This window comes from Hyla sarda, chromosome 9 (assembly GCF_029499605.1).
Source record: "Hyla sarda isolate aHylSar1 chromosome 9, aHylSar1.hap1, whole genome shotgun sequence".
Taxonomy (NCBI): domain Eukaryota; kingdom Metazoa; phylum Chordata; class Amphibia; order Anura; family Hylidae; genus Hyla; species Hyla sarda.
In genome coordinates this window covers 8,492,776-8,514,757 of record NC_079197.1, presented here as the reverse complement: position 1 = coordinate 8,514,757, position 21,982 = coordinate 8,492,776, and the positions used below count along the sequence as shown (strand labels likewise).

Genomic DNA, 21,982 nt, shown 5'->3' with positions numbered 1-21,982 from the left:
AAGAATATAGCTACTATAATACTGCCCCTATATACAAGAATATAACTACTACAATACTGCTCCTATGTATAACTACACCCAATAGACAGTCCATGATGGGAGTAGGAGTGCTGAACAGTTTCAGGTGTATAATTCCTCCGGCCCCTGACAGTGAGAGATGTTGGGGATTTGGAGGGTTTGCGGTGTTAGTGGTTGGGATGCAGCAGAACAGTGCGGTATTGTGCTGTATACATTAGGCTCAGCATTGTTTCGCGGCTGCGGACATCTGGCGGGCGGCTTCCTCCTCGCGGGATCATTTTGTATTTGACAAATTCGGTGAATAATGAATTTTCCAGGAAATGAAGTTTTCTTCTGAAGTGAGAAATTAGGAATTCTAGAGGCAGATCACAAGACGAGGCACCGGGGGCACCGCGGAGGTCCCGGCACCTGGACTTAACCCTCTAGCAGCCAGAATTGGGGTCACATAGGGGGAGATTTATCAAAACCTGTCCATAGGAAAAGTTGTCCAGTTGCCCATAGCAACCAATCAGATCATTACTTTCATTATTCAGAGACCTTTTCAAAATGAAAGAAGCGATCTGATTGGTTGCTATGGGCAACTCAGCAACTTTTCCTTTGATAAATCTCCCCCATAGTGACTCATAATACAGTGGTCTCAAACTGTGGCCCTCCAGATGTTGCAAAACTACAACTCCCAGCATGCCCGGACAGCCGTTGGCTGTCCGGGCATGCTGGGAATTGTAGTTTTGCAACATCTGGGGGGCCACAGTTTGTGACCACTGTTATAGACGGAGGAGCCGTCCCTGGAGATCTGTGAGGTGTGGACTCATTTTTCTCGCTCTGTTTGGGTTATTTGACGCTGTTTTTTCTTTCCTTTGAGGTGTTTGAATATTGTTAATAATAGTTTTGACGTGAGACATTCCAGGGACCGTCCGTCCTGTTTGATCCTGGTTCCTGCCTCTCCCGGGGTCACATTCTCCTCAGGGCGGATGACAACGTCATGGAATAATCTTCAAGGGATTTTTCTACATTTTCTTAAATTGGTTTATAGTGAGTAAAACTGGGGGTGTGCGGGAAGATGTCCCCCGATCTGACAGGAAGATGTCCCCCGATCTGACAGGAAGATGTCCCCCTATATGACAGGAAGATGTCCCCCGATCTGACAGGAAGATGTCCCCCTATATGACAGGAAGATGTCCCCCGATCTGACAGGAAGATGTCCCCCTATATGACAGAAAGATGTCCCCCTATCTGACAGGAAGATGTCCCCCTATATGACAGGAAGATGTCCCCCTATATGAGAGGAAGATGTCCCCCGCTCTGACATGAAGATGTCCCCCGCTCTGACAGGAAGATGTCCCCTGCTCTGACAGGAAGATGTCCCCCGATCTGACAGGGAATAATGTCCCCCGATCTGACAGGGAATAATGTCCCCCGATCTGACAGGAAGATGTCCCCCGCTCTGACAGGAAGATGTCCCCCGATCTGACATGAAGATGTCCCCCGATCTGACATGAAGATGTCCCCCGCTCTGACAGGAAGATGTCCCCCGCTCTGACAGGAAGATGTCCCCCGATCTGACATGAAGATGTCCCCCGATCTGACAGGAAGATGTCCCCCGATCTGACATGAAGATGTCCCCCGCTCTGACAGGAAGATGTCCCCTGCTCTGACAGGAAGATGTCCCCCGATCTGACAGGGAATAATGTCCCCCGATCTGACAGGGAATAATGTCCCCCGATCTGACAGGAAGATGTCCCCCGCTCTGACAGGAAGATGTCCCCCGATCTGACATGAAGATGTCCCCCGATCTGACATGAAGATGTCCCCCGCTCTGACAGGAAGATGTCCCCCGCTCTGACAGGAAGATGTCCCCCAATCTGACATGAAGATGTCCCCCGATCTGACAGGAAGATGTCCCCCGATCTGACATGAAGATGTCCCCCGATCTGACAGGAAGATGTCCCCCGATCTGACAGGAAGATGTCCCCCGATCTGACAGGAAGATGTCCCCCGATCTGACAGGAAGATGTCCCCCCGATCTGAAGGGAAGATGTCCCCCAATCTGACAGGAAGATGTCTCTGGTCTAACAGGGAGATGTCCCATGATTTGACAAGAAGATGTTTCTGATCTGACAGGAAAGATGTTTTTGATCTGACAGGGAAGATGTCCCCCGATCTTACAGGAAGATATTTCTGATCTGACAGGGAGATGTTTCTGATCTGACAGGTAGATGTCCCCTGACCTGACGGGAAGATGTCCCCCCGATCTGACAGGGAGATGTCCAACGACCTGAAAAGAAGATGTTTCTGATCTGACAGGAAAGATGTTTTTGATCTTACAGGGAAGATGTCCCCCGATCTTACAGGAAGATGTTTCTGATCTGACAGGGAGATGTCCCCTTATCTGACGGGAAGATGTCCCCCCGATCTGACAGGAAGATGTCCCCCGATCTGACAGGAAGATGTCCCCCGATCTGACAGAAAGATGTCCCCCGATCTGACAGAAAGATGTCCACCGATCTGACAGGAAGATGTCCCCCGATCTGACAGGAAGATGTCCCCCGATCTGACAGAAAGAAGTCCCCCGATCTGACAGAAAGAAGTCCCCCGATCTGACAGGGAAGATCTCCCCCCAATCTGACAGGGAAGATCTCCCCCAGATCTGACAGGAAGATGTCCCCCCGATCTGACAGAAAGATGTCCCCCGATCTGACAGAAAGATGTCCCCCGATCTGAGCGGCTAGAGAGTCAGAGGTCAAAATCCACATAAATCGGCAGCAATGGGAAGGAATGTTCTTTGATTTGTGTTCATTTTTGCTTATGTGTTGGTAAATAACAGTGCTATATGGTGTCCACATAATATTTTTCTGTATGGTGTCCACATAATATTGTGCTGTATGTGTCCACATAATATTGTGCTGTATGTTGTCCACATAATATTGTGCTGTATGGTGTCCACATAATATTGTGCTGTATGGTGTCCACATAATATTGTGCTATATGGTGTCCACATAATATTGTGCTATATGGTGTCCACATAATATTGTGCTATATGGTGTCCACATAATATTGTGCTATATGTGTCCACATAATATTGTGCTGTATGGTGTCCACATAACATTGTGCTGTATGGTGTCCACATAATATTGTGCTATATGTGTCCACATAATATTGTGCTGTATGGTGTCCACATAATATTGTGCTATATGTGTCCACATAATATTGTGCTATATGTGTCCACATAATATTGTGCTATATGGTGTCCACATAACATTGTGCTATATGGTGTCCACATAATATTGTGCTATATGGTGTCCACATAATATTGTGCTGTATGGTGTCCACATAATATTGTGCTATATGGTGTCCACATAATATTGTGCTGTATGGTGTCCACATAATATTGTGCTGTATGGTGTCCACATAATATTGTGCTGTATGGTGTCCACATAATATTGTGCTGTATGGTGTCCACATAATATTGTGCTGTATGTGTCCACATAATATTGTGCTGTATGTGTCCACATAATATTGTGCTATATGGTGTCCACATAATATTGTGCTGTATGGTGTCCACATAATATTGTGCTGTATGGTGTCCACATAATATTGTGCTATATGGTGTCCACATAATATTGTGCTGTATGGTGTCCACATAACATTGTGCTGTATGGTGTCCACATAATATTTTGCTGTATGGTGTCCACATAATATTGTGCTATATGGTGTCCACATAATATTTTGCTGTATGGTGTCCACATAATATTGTGCTGTATGTTTCCACATAATATTGTGCTATATGGTGTCCACATAATATTGTGCTGTATGGTGTCCACATAATATTGTGCTATATGGTGTCCACATAATATTGTGCTGTATGTGTCCACATAATATTGTGCTGTATGTTGTCCACATAATATTGTGCTGTATGGTGTCCACATAATATTGTGCTGTATGTGTCCACATAATATTGTGCTATATGGTGTCCACATAATATTGTGCTGTATGTGTCCACATAATATTGTGCTATATGTGTCCACATAATATTGTGCTATATGTGTCCACATAATATTGTGCTGTATGTGTCCACATAATATTGTGCTGTATGTGTCCACATAATATTGTGCTATATGGTGTCCACATAATATTGTGCTGTATGTGTCCACATAATATTGTGCTATATGGTGTCCACATAATATTGTGCTGTATGTGTCCACATAATATTGTGCTATATGGTGTCCACATAATATTGTGCTGTATGTGTCCACATAATATTGTGCTGTATGGTGTCCACATAATATTGTTCTGTATGGTGTCCACATAATATTGTGCTGTATGTGTCCACATAATATTGTGCTGTATGTGTCCACATAATATTGTGCTGTATGGTGTCCACATAATATTGTGCTGTATGTGTCCACATAATATTGTGCTATATGTGTCCACATAATATTGTGCTGTATGTGTCCACATAATATTGTGCTGTATGGTGTCCACATAATATTGTGCTGTATGTGTCCACATAATATTGTGCTGTATGGTGTCCACATAATATTGTGCTGTATGGTGTCCACATAATATTGTGCTGTATGGTGTCCACATAATATTGTGCTGTATGTTGTCCACATAATATTGTGCTGTATGTGTCCACATAATATTGTGCTGTATGTTGTCCACATAATATTGTGCTGTATGTGTCCACATAATATTGTGCTGTATGTGTCCACATAATATTGTGCTATATGGTGTCCACATAATATTGTGCTATATGGTGTCCACATAATATTGTGCTGTATGTTTCCACATAATATTGTGCTATATGGTGTCCACATAATATTGTGCTGTATGGTGTCCACATAATATTGTGCTATATGGTGTCCACATAATATTGTGCTGTATGGTGTCCACATAATATTGTGCTGTATGGTGTCCACATAATATTGTGCTGTATGTTGTCCACATAATATTGTGCTATATGGTGTCCACATAATATTGTGCTGTATGGTGTCCACATAATATTGTGCTATATGGTGTCCACATAATATTTTTCTGTATGGTGTCCACATAATATTGTGCTGTATGGTGTCCACATAATATTGTGCTGTATGTGTCCACATAATATTGTGCTGTATGTGTCCACATAATATTGTGCTGTATGTTGTCCACATAATATTGTGCTATATGTGTCCACATAATATTGTGCTGTATGGTGTCCACATAATATTTTTCTGTATGGTGTCCACATAATATTGTGCTATATGGTGTCCACATAATATTGTGCTATATGTGTCCACATAATATTGTGCTGTATGGTGTCCACATAATATTGTGCTGTATGTGTCCACATAATATTGTGCTATATGGTGTCCACATAACATTGTGCTATATGGTGTCCACATAATATTGTGCTATATGGTGTCCACATAATATTGTGCTGTATGGTGTCCACATAATATTGTGCTGTATGTGTCCACATAATATTGTGCTATATGGTGTCCACATAATATTGTGCTGTATGTTGTCCACATAATATTGTGCTGTATGTTGTCCACATAATATTGTGCTGTATGGTGTCCACATAATATTGTGCTGTATGGTGTCCACATAATATTGTGCTGTATGGTGTCCACATAATATTGTGCTGTATGGTGTCCACATAATATTGTGCTGTATGGTGTCCACATAATATTGTGCTGTATGTGTCCACATAATATTGTGCTATATGGTGTCCACATAATATTGTGCTGTATGTGTCCACATAATATTGTGCTGTATGTGTCCACATAATATTGTGCTGTATGGTGTCCACATAATATTGTGCTGTATGTGTCCACATAATATTGTGCTGTATGTTGTCCACATAATATTGTGCTGTATGTTGTCCACATAATATTGTGCTGTATGTGTCCACATAATATTGTGCTGTATGTGTCCACATAATATTGTGCTGTATGTTGTCCACATAATATTGTGCTGTATGGTGTCCACATAATATTGTGCTGTATGGTGTCCACATAATATTGTGCTGTATGTTGTCCACATAATATTGTGCTGTATGTGTCCACATAATATTGTGCTATATGGTGTCCACATAATATTGTGCTGTATGTTGTCCACATAATACAGCTGTAAAGTGCTCACATTACACTGCTATATGGTGTCACTATCACATAATACTTTCGTAGAGTGCTCACATTACAGTGGCATGCAGGGACTACATAATACTGACTTATGGCTCCTCCATAATAAATAATGCTGCCAGACAGTGTCTACTAATAGCGGCGCACATAGAGCATACAATAATATCACAGCATCTACATAAAAGGGCCTTACACTGCACATATAATACTACCATACAGTGCCCATGTAATATTACATAAGAGAGGCATTCTATCTCTACGCTCTACTATCAGACAGCACTCATATAATACTACCATACAGTGTCCATATAATACTACCATACAGCACCCATATATTACCATACAGAACCCATAAAATACTACCATACAGCCCCTATATAATCCTACCATATAGTGCCCATATAATATTACCATACAACTCCCATATAATACTACCATACAGCACCCATATAATACTACCATACAGCACCCATATAATACTACCGTACAGTGCCCATATAATACTACCATACAGTGCCCATATAATATAATCAAACACCTCCTATATAGTATCTGAATAGCTGGCACCATGACAAGCCCCCAGGTTTTGTATGTGGTGGGCACAGGCGTGCGGGTCAATATGTGCGTTTATGTAAACATGTGTAATCTCCTGTATAGAAGACAACAGAAAGAAGGTGAAACCTGTCACAGAATGAGCAGAAGTTTGTTCTCTGGAGCTGCAGATGGTGACAGATCAGTGTAAACACCTGTTCACATTAGTGCTGCGCTGTACGGCGTCCATTGCTGCCGCAGCGCCGTGTCTGTGGGAGGGCGCGGCCTAGGGTCTGGTTTGGGGCTGCTCTGCCAGTGGGCTGTTCCCTCTGTGGGTACTGTTGTTGCGGCGGTGGTGGTCGCTGCTCGAGGCAGCGCCATTTTCTGCTAGGGACGTTAGGGACCTGCTACTTACAGGTGGCTGTGACGTGACTAGTGGGCTTACACTTCATGATCATAAAGTACAATAACGAACTGTTAGTTTAATAAATGTTGCTGAGAAGCATTAGATCAAGGTATGCTGTTCAGTTTTGGGCACCTGTCCATAAAGGGGACACTGCGGAGTTGGAAAGGGTGCAGAGACGCGCGACTAAACTAATATGGGGCATGGATCATCTTAGCTATGAGGAGCGATTAAAGGAGTTACAATTGTTTAGTCTTGAGAAGAGACGTTTAAGGGGGGATATGATAAACGTATATAAGTATATAAATGGCCCATACAAAAAATATGGAGAAAAACTGTTCCAGGTTAAACCCCCCCAAAGGACGAGGGGGCACTCCCTCCGTCTGGAGAAGAAAAGGTTTAGTCTAAAGGGGCAACACGCCTTCTTTACCGTGAGGACCCCAAGAGACCTCCCAATAATGATCCCAAGAGGTCCCCTGATGATGACCCCATGAGACCCCTTGATGATGACCCCAAGAGGCCACCCCGATGATGACCCCATAAGACTCCTTGATGATGACCCTAAGAGACCTATCAGTGAAGACCCCAAGAGACCCAACGTGATGACCCCAAGAGGCCCCCCAATGATGACCCCCAAGAGACCACCCCGATGATTACCCTATGAGACCCCCTGATGATGACCCCAAGAGACCTCCCAATAATGATCCCAAGAGGCCCCATGATGATGAACCCAAGAGACCCCTTGATAACCCCAAGAGACCCCCAGATGATGACCCCAAGAGACCTCCCAATAATGACCCCATGAGACCCATCAATGAAGACCCCAAGAGACCCAACGTGATGACCCCAAGAGGCCACCCCAATAATGACCCCAAAAGGCCACCCCGATGATGACCTTAAGAGATCTCCCAATAATGATCCCAAGAGGCCCCCTGATGATGACCCCAAAAGACCCCTGATGATGACCCCAAGAGACCCCCGATGATGACCCTTAGATACCTCCCAATAATGACCTTAAAAGACCACCAGACGATGACCTCAAGAGACCACCAAATAATGAGTTCATGAGTGAAGACCCCAAGAGACCCAACGTGATGACCCCAAGAGGCCCCCCAATGATGACCCCCAAGAGGCCACCCCAATAATGACCCCAAAAGGTCCCCTGATGATGACCCCATGAGACCCCTTGATGATGACCCCAAGAGGCCCCCCCGATGATGATCCCATGAGACCCCTTGATGATGACCCCAAGAGGCCCCCCCGATGATGATCCCATGAGACCCCTTGATGATGACCCCAAGAGACCCATCAGTGAAGACCCCAAGAGACCCAACGTGATGACCCCAAGAGGCCCCCCAATGATGACCCCCAAGAGGCTACCCATATAATGACCCCAAAAGGCCACCCCGATGATGACCCCAAAAGTCCACCCCGATGATGACCTCAAGAGACTTCCCAATAATGATCCCAAGAGGCCCCCTGATGATGAATCCAAGAGACCCCGATGATGAAGACAAGATACCTCCCAATAATGACCCTAAAAGACCACCAGACGATGACCTCAAGAGACCATCAGATAATGAGTTTGATGATAACCCCAAGAGGCCCTTAATGATGACCACAAAAGACCCACGGATGATGACCCCCAGGAGACCCCCCCCCCTCCCCTCAGATGAGCCACACACATCCAGAACACAGGGGGCGGTAATATCAGCGGTCAGTATAGTAGGGGATATGTGCCCAGTATACAAATATTCTGGATGATCAGACGGCCCCTGAAATATAATACTAATAAACAAGAACTTTCATTTGTAAGACCTCTACTTGCTGTCAGTGAGTGACTAACACTTCTCACAGCTGAAGGTTTACTACAATGTATCTTGAACTTTTAGTCCAGTGGTCTCCAAACAGTGGCCCTCCAGATGTTGCAAAACTACATCTCATAGCATGCCCAGACAGTCGTTGGCTCTCCGGGCATGCTGGGAATTGTAGTTTTGTGACATCTGGAGGTCCACAGTTTGGAGACCACTGCATTGGGGGGATAAGTGTCTGATCTGCGTCTTCTGGTGACTAAAGGATGGGTCAGAGGCGCCCCCTGGTGACTAAAGGATGGGTCAGAGGCGCCCCCTGGTGACTAAAGGATGGGTCAGAGGCGCCCCCTGGTGACTAAAGGATGGGTCAGAGGCGCCCCCTGGTGATGTAACACTCCTGTCACCAAAACAATCTCATAGGTACAGTTCACACCTACGCTGGAGGCGCCACAGACTGATAGAAATGCTGAAAGAGTTATTTTCTAATAAAATGATAAAAAACGGATATAGGGCGTTATAGTCAGTGACCAGCGCTGGGTCATGTGATCGATCTTATGTGTCATGTGATCCTGCTCTGCCGTCATTGCTGATCTCTTCCTATGATGGAAATAGGAACACAGATGTGAACACCCACAGTGCCCCCATAAGAGTGACAGCCACAGTGCCCCATAAAAGTGACACCCGCAGTGGCCCCATAAGAGTGACACCCACAGTACCCCATAAGAGTGACACCCACAGTGCCCCATAAGAGTGACACCCACAGTGCCCCATAAAAGTGACAGCCACAGTGCCCCATAAAAGTGACAGCCACAGTGCCCCATAAGAGTGACAGCCACAGTGCCCCATAAGAGTGACACCCACAGTGCCCCATAAGAGTGACACCCGCAGTGCCCCATAAAAGTGACAGCCACAGTGCCCCATAAGAGTGACAGCCACATTGCCCCATAAGAGTGACAGCCACACTGCCCCCATAAGAGTGACAGCCACAGTACCCCATAAAAGTGACACCCACAGTGCCCCATAAGAGTGACACCCACAGTGCCCCATAAGAGTGACACCCGCAGTGCCCCATAAAAGTGACAGCCACAGTGCCCCATAAGAGTGACACCCGCAGTGCCCCCATAAGAGTGACACCCACAGTACCCCATAAGAGTGACACCCACAGTGCCCCATAAGAGTGACACCCACAGTGCCCCATAAAAGTGACAGCCACAGTGCCCCATAAGAGTGACACCCGCAGTACCCCATAAGAGTGACACCCACAGTGCCCCATAAGAGTGACACCCACAGTGCCCCATAAAAGTGACAGCCACAGTGCCCCATAAAAGTGACAGCCAAAGTGCCCCATAAGAGTGACACCCGCAGTGCCCCATAAGAGTGACAGCCACAGTGCCCCATAAGAGTGACACCCACAGTGCCCCATAAGAGTGACACCCACAGTGCCCCATAAGAGTGACACCCACAGTGCCCCATAAAAGTGACACCCACAGTGCCCCATAAGAGTGACACCCACAGTGCCCCATAAGAGTGACACCCACAGTGCCCCTTAAGAATGATACCCACAGTGCCCCATAAAAGTGACACCCACAGTGCCCTATAAGAGTGACACCCACAGTGCCCCATAAGAGTGACACCCACAGTGCCCTATAAGAGTGACACCCACAGTGCCCCCATAAGAGTGACAGCCACAGTGCCCCATAAGAGTGACACCCACAGTGCCCCATAAGAGTGACACCCATAGTGCCCTATAAGAGTGACACCCACAGTGCCCCCATAAGAGTGACACCCACAGTGCCCCATAAGAGTGACAGCCACAGTGCCCCATAAGAGTGACAGCCACAGTGCTCTATAAGAGTGACAGCCACAGTGCCCCATAAGAGTGACACCCACAGTGCCCCATAAGAGTGACAGCCACAGTGCCCCATAAGAATGACACCCACAGTGCCCCATAAGAGTGACAGCCACAGTGCCCCCATAAGAGTGACAGATGACACCCACAGTGCCCCCATAAGAGTGACAGATGACACCCACAGTGCCCCCATAAGAGTGACAGCCACAGTGCCCCCATAAGAATGACACCCACAGTGCCCCATAAGAGTGACAGATGACACCCACAGTGCCCCATAAAAGTGACAGATGACACCCACAGTGCCCCATAAGAGTGACAGATGACACCCACAGTGCCCCCATAAGAGTGACAGATGACCCCCACAGTGCCCCCATAAGAGTGACAGATGACACCCACAGTGCCCCATAAGAGTGACATATGACACCCACAGTGCCCCATAAGAGTGACAGATGACACCCACAGTGCCCCCATAAGAGTGACAGATGACACCCACAGTGCCCCCATAAGAGTGACAGATGACACACCACATGTTCCAGGCTTTACACGCATGGTACGTCCCATAGTAACCTCTGTGCGGCCGGACAATACAGGGAGCGGAGCAGTTGTCTGGGTTATTCACTGATTTCTATCTGCACCTCTCATTGGGTGAAGGGTTAATCGTGACAGGCGCTCATCTAATTCCAGCCTAAACAGGTTTGTAAATGTGTAACCAGGTGATCGCTGCCCCCTGGAGACACCTGGAGGCACTGCCGAGACAAGGAACGGGGAGTCATGGGACGTTCAGGACATGTACAGAGCTGGGTGTGCTGCAGAGAGTAAAGTCTATGAAGGAGCGATCCATAAGTGATGATCCCTGTCCTGACCCGTCTCCCCTCTACTATGGGCCCCCATCACAGAACCTATAGCAGCTTACTGCCCGACTGTGAAAGTGTACATACCCCTGACCACCAGGAGCTATAGATTGTACATACCCCTGACCACCAGGAGCTATAGATTGTACATACCCCTGACCACCAGGAGCTATAGATTGTACATACCCCTGACCACCAGGAGCTATAGATTGTACATACCCCTGACCACCAGGAGCTATAGATTGTACATAACCCTGACCACCAGGAGCTATAGATTGTACATACCCCTGACCACCAGGAGATATAGATTGTACATACCCCTGACCACCAGGAGCTATAGATTGTACATACCCCTGACCACCAGGAGCTATAGATTGTACATAACCCTGACCACCAGGAGCTATAGTTTGTACATACCCCTGACAAACCAGGAGCTATAGATTGTACATAACCCTGACCACCAGGAGCTATAGATTGTACATACCCCTGACCACCAGGAGCTATAGATTGTACATACCCCTGACCACCAGGAGCTATAGATTGTACATACCCCTGACCACCAGGAGCTATAGATTGTACATACCCCTAACCACCAGGAGCTATAGATTGTACATACCCCTGACCACCAGGAGCTATAGATTGTACATACCCCTGACCACCAGGAGCTATAGATTGTACATAAACCTGACCACCAGGAGCTATACAGTAGGGCCAAAAAATATTTAGTCAGCCACAAATTGTTCAAGTTCTCCCACTTACTCCAAAGAATTTCGTCCGGCACTCAAGGTAGGAGATAAAACAGGCTTGTCTTTATTTATAAAGCAGTTCACATACAGAAGAATGGTCTGACGCGTTTCACCCACTGTGAGGCTTAATTGTAGAATCGTAGACTCAAGTTCTCCCCCTTATAAAGATGAGGCTGTAATTATCATCATAGGTTATAACCTCAACTATGAGAGACAGAATGAGAAAAAATCCATAAAATCTCATTGTCTGATTTTTAAAGAATTTATTTGCAAATTATGGTGGAAAATAAGTATTTGGTCACCTACAAACAAGTAAGATTTCTGTCTCTCACAGACCTGTAACTTCTTCTTTAAGAGTCTCCTCTGTCCTCCACTCGTTACCTGTATTAATGGCTCCTGTTTGAACTTGTGATCAGTATAAAAGACACCTGTCCACAACCTCAAACAGTCACACTCCAAACACCACTATGGCCAAGACCAAAGAGCTGTCGGAGGACACCAGAAAAAAAAATTGTAGACCTGCACCAGGCTGGGAAGACTGAATCTGCAACAGGCAAACAGCTTGGTGTGAAGAAATCAACTGTGGGAGCAATTATTAGAAAATGGAAGACATACAAGACCACTGATCATCTCCCTCGATCTGGGGCTCACCCTGTGGTGTCACAATGATCACAATGGACCAAAGTAACAAAGGCTTCCATCAGTAACAAACTACACCGCCAGGGACTCAAATCATGCAGTGCCAGACATGTCCCCCTGCTTAAGCCAGTACATGTCCGGGCCCGTCTGAAGTTTGCTAGAGAGCATTTTGATGATCCAGAAGAGTATTGATAGAATGTTATATGGTTAGATGACACTAAAGTAGAACTTTTTGATAAAAACTCAACTCGTCGTGTTTGGAGGAGAAAGAATGCTGCGTTGCATCCAAAGAACACCATACCTCCTGTGAAGCATGGGGGTGCAAACATCATGCTTTGGGGCTGTTTTTCTGCTAAGGGACCAGGATGACTGATCCATGTAAAGGAAAGAATGAATGGGGCCATTTATCATGATATTTTGAGTGAAAACCTCCTTCCATCAGGGCATTGAAGATGAAACGTGGCTGGGTCTTTCAGCATGAGAATGATCCCAAACACACCGCCCGGGCAATGAAAGAGTGGCTTTGTAAGAAGCATTTCAAGGTCCTGGAGTGGCCTCGCCAGTCTCCACATCTCAACCCCATAAAAAACCTTTGATGGGAGTTGAAAGTCTGTGTTGCCCAGCGACAGCCCCAAAACATCACTGCTCTAGAGGAGATCTGCATGGAGGAATGGGCCAAAATACCAGCAACAGTGTGTGAGAACCTTATGAAGACAGAAAACATGTGACCTCTGTCATTACCAACAAAGGGGATATAACAAAGTATTGAGATGAACTTTTCTTATTGACCAAATACTTATTTTCCACCATAATTTACAAATAAATTCTTTAATAATCTGACAATGTGATTTTATGGATTTTTTCTCATTCTGTCTCATAGTTGAGGTTATAACCTATGATGATAATTACAGCCTCATCTTTATAAGGGGGAGAACTTGTACAATTGGTGGCTGACTAAATACTTTTTTGCACCACTGTAAATTGTATACACCACTGACCACCAGGAGCTATAGATTGTATATACCACTGATCATCAGGAGCTATAGACTCTATATACCACAGACCACCAGGAGCTATAGACTGTATATACCACTGACCACCAGGAGCTATAGATTGTATATACCACTGATCATCAGGAGCTATAGACTGTATATACCACAGACCACCACGAGCTATAGACTGTATATACCACTGATCATCAGGAGCTATAGACTGTATATACCACAGACCACCAGGAGCTATAGACTGTATATACCACTGATCATCAGGAGCTATAGACTGTATATACCACAGACCACCAGAAGCTATAGACTGTATATACCACAGACCACCAGGAGCTATAGACTGTATATACCACTGATCATCAGGAGCTATAGACTGTATATACCACAGACGGCCAGGAGGTATAGACTCTATATACCACTTACCACCAGAAGCTATAGACTGTATATACCACAGACCACCAGGAGCTATAGACTGTATATACCACTGATCATCAGGAGATATAGTTTGTATATACCACAGACCACCAGGAGCTATAGACTGTATATACCACTGACCACCAGGAGTTATATACTGTATATACCACTGATCATCAGGAGCTATAGACTGTATATACCACAGACCACCAGAAGCTATATACTGTATATACCACAGACCACCAGGAGCTATAGACTGTATATACCACTGATCATCAGGAGCTATAGACTGTATATACCACTTACCACCAGAAGCTATAGACTGTATATACCACAGACCACCAGGAGCTATAGACTATATATACCACAGATCACGAGGAGCTATAGACTGTATATACCACAGACCACCAGAAGCTATAGACTGTATATACCACAGACCACCAGGAGCTATAGACTGTATATACCACTGACCACCAGGAGCTATAGACTGTATATACCACAGACCACCACGAGCTATAGACTGTATATACCACTGATCATCAGGAGCTATAGACTGTATATACCACAGACCACCAGAAGCTATAGACTGTATATACCACAGACCACCAGGAGCTATAGACTGTATATACCACTGATCATCAGGAGCTATAGACTGTATATACCACAGACGGCCAGGAGCTATAGATTGTATATACCACAGACCACCAGAAGCTATAGACTCTATATACCACAGACCACCAGGAGCTATAGACTGTATATACCACTGATCATCAGGAGCTATAGACTGTATATACCACAGACCACCAGAAGCTATAGACTGTATATACCACTTACAACCAGAAGCTATAGACTGTATATACCACAGACCACCAGGAGCTATAGACTGTATATACCACTTACCACCAGGAGCTATAGACTGTATATACCACAGACCACCAGGAGCTATAGATTGTATATACCACAGACCACCAGGAGCTATAGACTGTATATACCACTGATCATCAGGAGCTATAGACTGTATATACCACAGACCACCAGTGTCACGATGCCGGCTGGCAGGTAGTGGATCCTCTGTGCCAGAGAGGGATTGGCGTGGACCGTGCTAGTGGACCGGTTCTAAGCCACTACTGGTTTTCACCAGAGCCCGCCGCAAAGCGGGATGGTCTTGCTGCGGCGGTAGTGACCAGGTCGTATCCACTAGCAACGGCTCACCTCTCTGGCTGCTGAAGATAGGCGCGGTACAAGGGAGTAGGCAAAAGCAAGGTCGGACGTAGCAGAAGGTCGGGGCAGGCAGCAAGGATCGTAGTCAGGGGCAACGGCAGAAGGTCTGGAAACACAGGCAAGGAACACACAAGGAACGCTTTCACTGGCACTAAGGCAACAAGATCCGGCAAGGGAGTGCAGGGGAAGTGAGGTGATATAGGGAAGTGCACAGGTGAACACACTGATTGGAACCACTGCGCCAATCAGCGGCGCAGTGGCCCTTTAAATCGCAGAGACCCGGCGCGCGCGCGCCCTAGGGAGCGGGGCCGCGCGCGCCGGGACAGAACAGACGGAGAGCGAGTCAGGTAGGGGAGCCGGGGTGCGCATCGCGAGCGGGCGCTACCCGCATCGCGAATCGCATCCCGGCTGGCAGCGGAATCGCAGCGCCCCGGGTCAGAGGACGTGACCGGAGCGCTGCCGCGGGGAGAGTGAAGCGAGCGCTCCGGGGAGGAGCGGGGACCCGGAGCGCTCGGCGTAACAGTACCCCCCCCCTTGGGTCTCCCCCTCTTCTTAGAGCCTGAGAACCTGAGGAGCAGACTTTTGTCTAGGATGTTGTCCTCAGGTTCCCAGGATCTCTCTTCAGGACCACAACCCTCCCAGTCCACTAAAAAAAAATTTTTCCCTCTGACCTTTTTGGCAGCTAAAATTTCTTTGACCGAGAAGATGTCCGAGGAGCCGGAAACAGGAGTGGGAGGAACAGATTTGGGAGAAAAACGGTTGAGGATGAGTGGTTTGAGAAGAGAGACGTGAAAGGCATTAGGGATACGAAGAGAGGGAGGAAGAAGAAGTTTATAAGAGACAGGATTAATTTGACACAAAATTTTGAAAGGACCAAGATAGCGTGGTCCCAACTTGTAGCTAGGGACACGGAAGCGGACATATTTAGCGGAGAGCCATACCTTGTCTCCAGGGGAAAAAACGGGGGGAGCTCTTCTTTTCTTATCCGCGAACTTCTTCATGCGTGATGAAGCCTGTAAGAGAGAATTTTGGGTCTCTCTCCATATGATGGAAAGGTCACGAGAAATTTCATCCACAGCGGGCAGACCAGAGGGCAAGGGAGTAGGGAGGGGGGGAAGAGGGTGACGGCCGTACACCACGAAAAATGGGGATTTGGAGGAAGACTCAGAGACCCTGAAGTTATACGAGAATTCGGCCCATGGGAGGAGATCTGCCCAGTCATCCTGGCGGGAGGAAACAAAATGTCGCAAATAATCACCCAAGATCTGGTTAATCCTTTCTACTTGTCCATTGGACTGGGGATGATATGCAGAAGAAAAATTTAATTTAATCTTGAGTTGTTTACAGAGAGCCCTCCAGAATTTAGACACGAATTGGACGCCTCTATCCGAGACAATCTGCGTAGGCAACCCGTGAAGACGAAAAATGTGTACAAAAAATTGTTTAGCCAACTGAGGCGCAGAAGGAAGACCAGGAAGAGGGATGAAATGTGCCATTTTGGAGAATCGATCAACGACCACCCAAATAACAGTGTTGCCACGGGAAGGGGGTAAATCAGTAATAAAATCCATACCAATCAGAGACCAAGGCTGTTCGGGGACAGGCAGGGGATGAAGAAAACCAGCGGGCTTCTGGCGAGGAGTCTTATCCCGGGCACAGATAGTGCAGGCTCGCACAAAGTCCACAACATCCGTCTCCAGAGTCGGCCACCAATAGAAGCGGGAGATGAGTTGCACAGATTTCTTGATACCCGCATGACCTGCGAGATGGGAGGAGTGACCCCATTTGAGGATTCCGAGGCGTTGGCGAGGAGAAACAAAGGTCTTTCCTGGAGGAGTCTGCCTGATGGAGGCAGGAGAAGTGGAGATCAGGCAGTCAGGTGGAATGATGTGTTGCGGAGAGAGTTCAACTTCTGAGGCATCCGAGGAACGAGAGAGAGCATCGGCCCTAATGTTCTTATCGGCAGGACGAAAGTGAATCTCAAAATTAAATCGGGCAAAAAACAGAGACCACCGGGCCTGGCGAGGATTCAGCCGTTGGGCAGACTGGAGGTAGGAGAGGTTCTTGTGGTCGGTGTAGATAATAACAGGAGAACTTGATCCCTCCAGCAGATGCCTCCATTCCTCAAGTGCTAATTTAATGGCTAGAAGCTCTCGATCCCCGATGGAGTAGTTCCTCTCCGCTGGAGAGAAGGTCCTAGAGAAAAAACCACAAGTGACAGCATGCCCGGAAGAATTTTTTTGTAGAAGAACAGCTCCAGCTCCCACTGAGGAGGCATCAACCTCCAATAGGAAGGGTTTGGAAGGGTCAGGTCTGGAGAGGACGGGAGCCGAAGAAAAGGCAGACTTGAGTCGTTTAAAGGCGTCTTCTGCTTGAGGGGGCCAGGACTTGGGATCAGCATTTTTTTTGGTTAAAGCCACGATAGGAGCCACAACGGTAGAAAAATGTGGAATAAATTGCCTGTAATAATTGGCGAACCCCAAAAAGCGTTGGATAGCACGGAGTCCGGAGGGGCGTGGCCAATCTAAGACGGCAGAGAGTTTGTCTGGATCCATCTGTAGTCCCTGGCCAGAGACCAAATATCCTAGAAAAGGAAGAGATTGGCATTCAAACAGACATTTCTCAATTTTGGCATAGAGTTGGTTGTCACGAAGTCTCTGAAGAACCATACGGACATGCTGGCGGTGTTCTTCTAGATTGGCAGAAAAAATTAGGATATCGTCCAGATATACAACAACACAGGAGTATAACAGATCACGAAAAATTTCATTGACAAAGTCTTGGAAGACGGCAGGGGCGTTGCACAGTCCAAAGGGCATGACTAGATACTCAAAGTGTCCATCTCTGGTGTTAAATGCCGTTTTCCACTCGTCCCCCTCTCTGATGCGGATGAGGTTATAGGCGCCTCTTAAGTCCAATTTAGTGAAGATGTGGGCACCTTGGAGGCGATCAAAGAGTTCAGAGATGAGGGGTAAGGGGTAGCGGTTCTTAACCGTGATTTTATTAAGACCGCGGTAGTCAATGCATGGACGTAGGGAGCCATCTTTTTTGGACACAAAGAAAAATCCGGCTCCGGCAGGAGAGGAGGATTTACGAATAAAGCCCTTTTTTAGATTCTCCTGGACGTATTCGGACATGGCAAGAGTCTCTGGGGCAGAGAGAGGATAAATTCTGCCCCGGGGTGGAGTAGTGCCCGGGAGGAGGTCGATAGGGCAATCATAAGGCCTGTGAGGAGGTAGAGTCTCAGCTTGTTTTTTGCAGAAAACATCCGCGAAGTCCATATAGGCCTTAGGGAGACCGGTTACTGGAGGAACCACAGAGTTACGGCAAGGGTTACTGGGAACCGGTTTTAGACAGTTCTTGGAACAAGAGGACCCCCAACTCTTGATCTCCCCAGTGGACCAATCCAGGGTAGGGGAATGAAGTTGAAGCCAGGGAAGTCCAAGGAGAATTTCCGAGGTGCAATTGGGGAGGACCAAAAGTTCAATCCTCTCATGATGAGATCCGATGCTCATAAGAAGGGGCTCCGTGCGGAAACGTATGGTACAGTCCAATCTTTCATTATTTACACAATTGATGTAGAGGGGTCTGGCGAGACTGGTCACCGGGATGTTGAACCTGTTGACGAGAGAGGCCAAAATAAAATTTCCTGCAGATCCAGAGTCCAAGAAGGCCACTGTAGAGAAGGAGAAGGCAGAGGCAGACATCCGCACAGGCACAGTAAGACGTGGAGAAGCAGAGTAGACATCAAGGACTGTCTCATCTTTGTGCGGAGTCAGCGTACGTCTTTCCAGGCGGGGAGGACGGATAGGACAATCTCTCAGGAAGTGTTCGGTACTAGCACAGTACAGGCAGAGGTTCTCCATACGGCGTCGTGTCCTCTCTTGAGGTGTCAGGCGAGACCGGTCGACCTGCATAGCCTCCACGGCGGGAGGCACAGGAACAGATTGCAGGGGACCAGAGGAGAGAGGAGCCGAGGAGAAGAAACGCCTCGTGCGAACAGAGTCCATATCTTGGCGGAGTTCCTGACGCCTTTCGGAAAAACGCATGTCAATGCGAGTGGCTAGGTGAATAAGTTCATGTAGATTAGCAGGAATTTCTCGTGCGGCCAGAACATCTTTAATGTTGCTGGATAGGCCTTTTTTGAAGGTCGCGCAGAGGGCCTCATTATTCCAGGACAATTCTGAAGCAAGAGTACGGAATTGTACGGCATACTCGCCAACGGAAGAATTACCCTGGACCAGGTTCAACAGGGCAGTCTCAGCAGAAGAGGCTCGGGCAGGTTCCTCAAAGACACTTCGGATTTCCGAGAAGAAGGAGTGTACAGAGGCAGTGACGGGGTCATTGCGGTCCCAGAGCGGTGTGGCCCATGACAGGGCTTTTCCGGACAGAAGGCTGACTACGAAAGCCACCTTAGACCTTTCAGTGGGAAACAGGTCCGACATCATCTCCAGATGCAGGGAACATTGGGAAAGAAAGCCACGGCAAAACTTAGAGTCCCCATCAAATTTATCCGGCAAGGATAAGCGTATCCCAGGAGCGGCCACTCGCTGCGGAGGAGGTGCAGGAGCTGGCGGAGGAGATGACTGCTGAAGCTGTGGTAGTAACTGTTGTAGCATAACGGTCAGTTGAGACAGCTGTTGGCCTTGTTGCGCTATCTGTTGTGACTGCTGGGCGACCACCGTGGTGAGGTCAGCGACAACTGGCAGAGGAACTTCAGCGGGATCCATGGCCGGATCTACTGTCACGATGCCGGCTGGCAGGTAGTGGATCCTCTGTGCCAGAGAGGGATTGGCGTGGACCGTGCTAGTGGACCGGTTCTAAGCCACTACTGGTTTTCACCAGAGCCCGCCGCAAAGCGGGATGGTCTTGCTGCGGCGGTAGTGACCAGGTCGTATCCACTAGCAACGGCTCACCTCTCTGGCTGCTGAAGATAGGCGCGGTACAAGGGAGTAGGCAAAAGCAAGGTCGGACGTAGCAGAAGGTCGGGGCAGGCAGCAAGGATCGTAGTCAGGGGCAACGGCAGAAGGTCTGGAAACACAGGCAAGGAACACACAAGGAACGCTTTCACTGGCACTAAGGCAACAAGATCCGGCAAGGGAGTGCAGGGGAAGTGAGGTGATATAGGGAAGTGCACAGGTGAACACACTGATTGGAACCACTGCGCCAATCAGCGGCGCAGTGGCCCTTTAAATCGCAGAGACCCGGCGCGCGCGCGCCCTAGGGAGCGGGGCCGCGCGCGCCGGGACAGAACAGACGGAGAGCGAGTCAGGTAGGGGAGCCGGGGTGCGCATCGCGAGCGGGCGCTACCCGCATCGCGAATCGCATCCCGGCTGGCAGCGGAATCGCAGCGCCCCGGGTCAGAGGACGTGACCGGAGCGCTGCCGCGGGGAGAGTGAAGCGAGCGCTCCGGGGAGGAGCGGGGACCCGGAGCGCTCGGCGTAACAACCAGGAGCTATAGATTGTATATACCACTTACCACCAGGAGCTATAGACTGTATATACCACAGACCACCAGGAGCTATAGATTGTATATACCACTGACAACCAGGAGAAAAATCTGATAATCCAGCACCTATCATGATACTGGATTATCGGAATTTCCCTGTACTCGTCTAGTGTCACAAAAGTTAATTTGTTCTTTCTACAAGGAAGCTGAAGATCTTGTAAAAGAATATTTTATTGGATACATTAACTCCGTAAGAAATTCATAAACATCTCCCGGGGAGCGAGCCGCGCATTTTGTACTGGGACGATAATCCTTAATGGGTTTAGTACTTAAGAAAGCCGCGCGGCGCACACTCCGTATCCGTGTCTTCTGCCCGACACAACAGCCCTCAGCAAATCTCATAATAAAGCAATGATGCATAATACTAAGGGGGAGGGGGGGATGGATTCCGCCATTCCTCGCGGCACTTTCTGATTTTATAACTTTGGCGCAGTTTCTTACAGTTAAATCTTGGGATTAGAACATCGAATATGGCTTGTCCCTGGGTATTCCCATTTAACCCAAAGGCAGTCCGGGCATGCTGGGGGTTGTAGTTCAGCAACAGCCGGAGGCACCCTGGTTGGGAAACACTGTGCAAGCTTAGTATGAACGAGTCCTGTGGTTTCTATCCAGTGAATGGTATCAAAAGTGGGTTTAAAGGGGTACTCCGATGGAAAACTTGTTTTATTTTTATTTTTTTTAATCAACTGGTGCCAGAAAGTTAAACAGATTTGTAAATTACTTCTATTAAAAAATCTTAATCCTTCCAGTACTTATTAGCTGCTGAATATTACAAAGGAAATTATTTTCTTTTTGGAACACAGTGCTCTCTGCTGACATCACGAGCACAGTGCTCTCTGCTGACATCTCTGCCCATTTTAG

At 47.4% G+C, this 21,982-nt stretch overlaps 1 protein-coding gene across 1 annotated transcript in view; it reads left to right on the top strand.

The window, feature by feature from the left end:
* The first annotated feature begins 795 nt into the window (after window positions 1-795).
* SLC34A3 (solute carrier family 34 member 3) overlaps window positions 796-21,982 on the top strand; it is a 46,060-nt gene continuing 24,873 nt past the window's right edge. The window contains exon 1 of the mRNA XM_056538466.1: window positions 796-818. The gene's annotated coding sequence lies outside the window, so the exon portion shown is untranslated. The remainder of the gene's footprint in view (window positions 819-21,982) is intronic.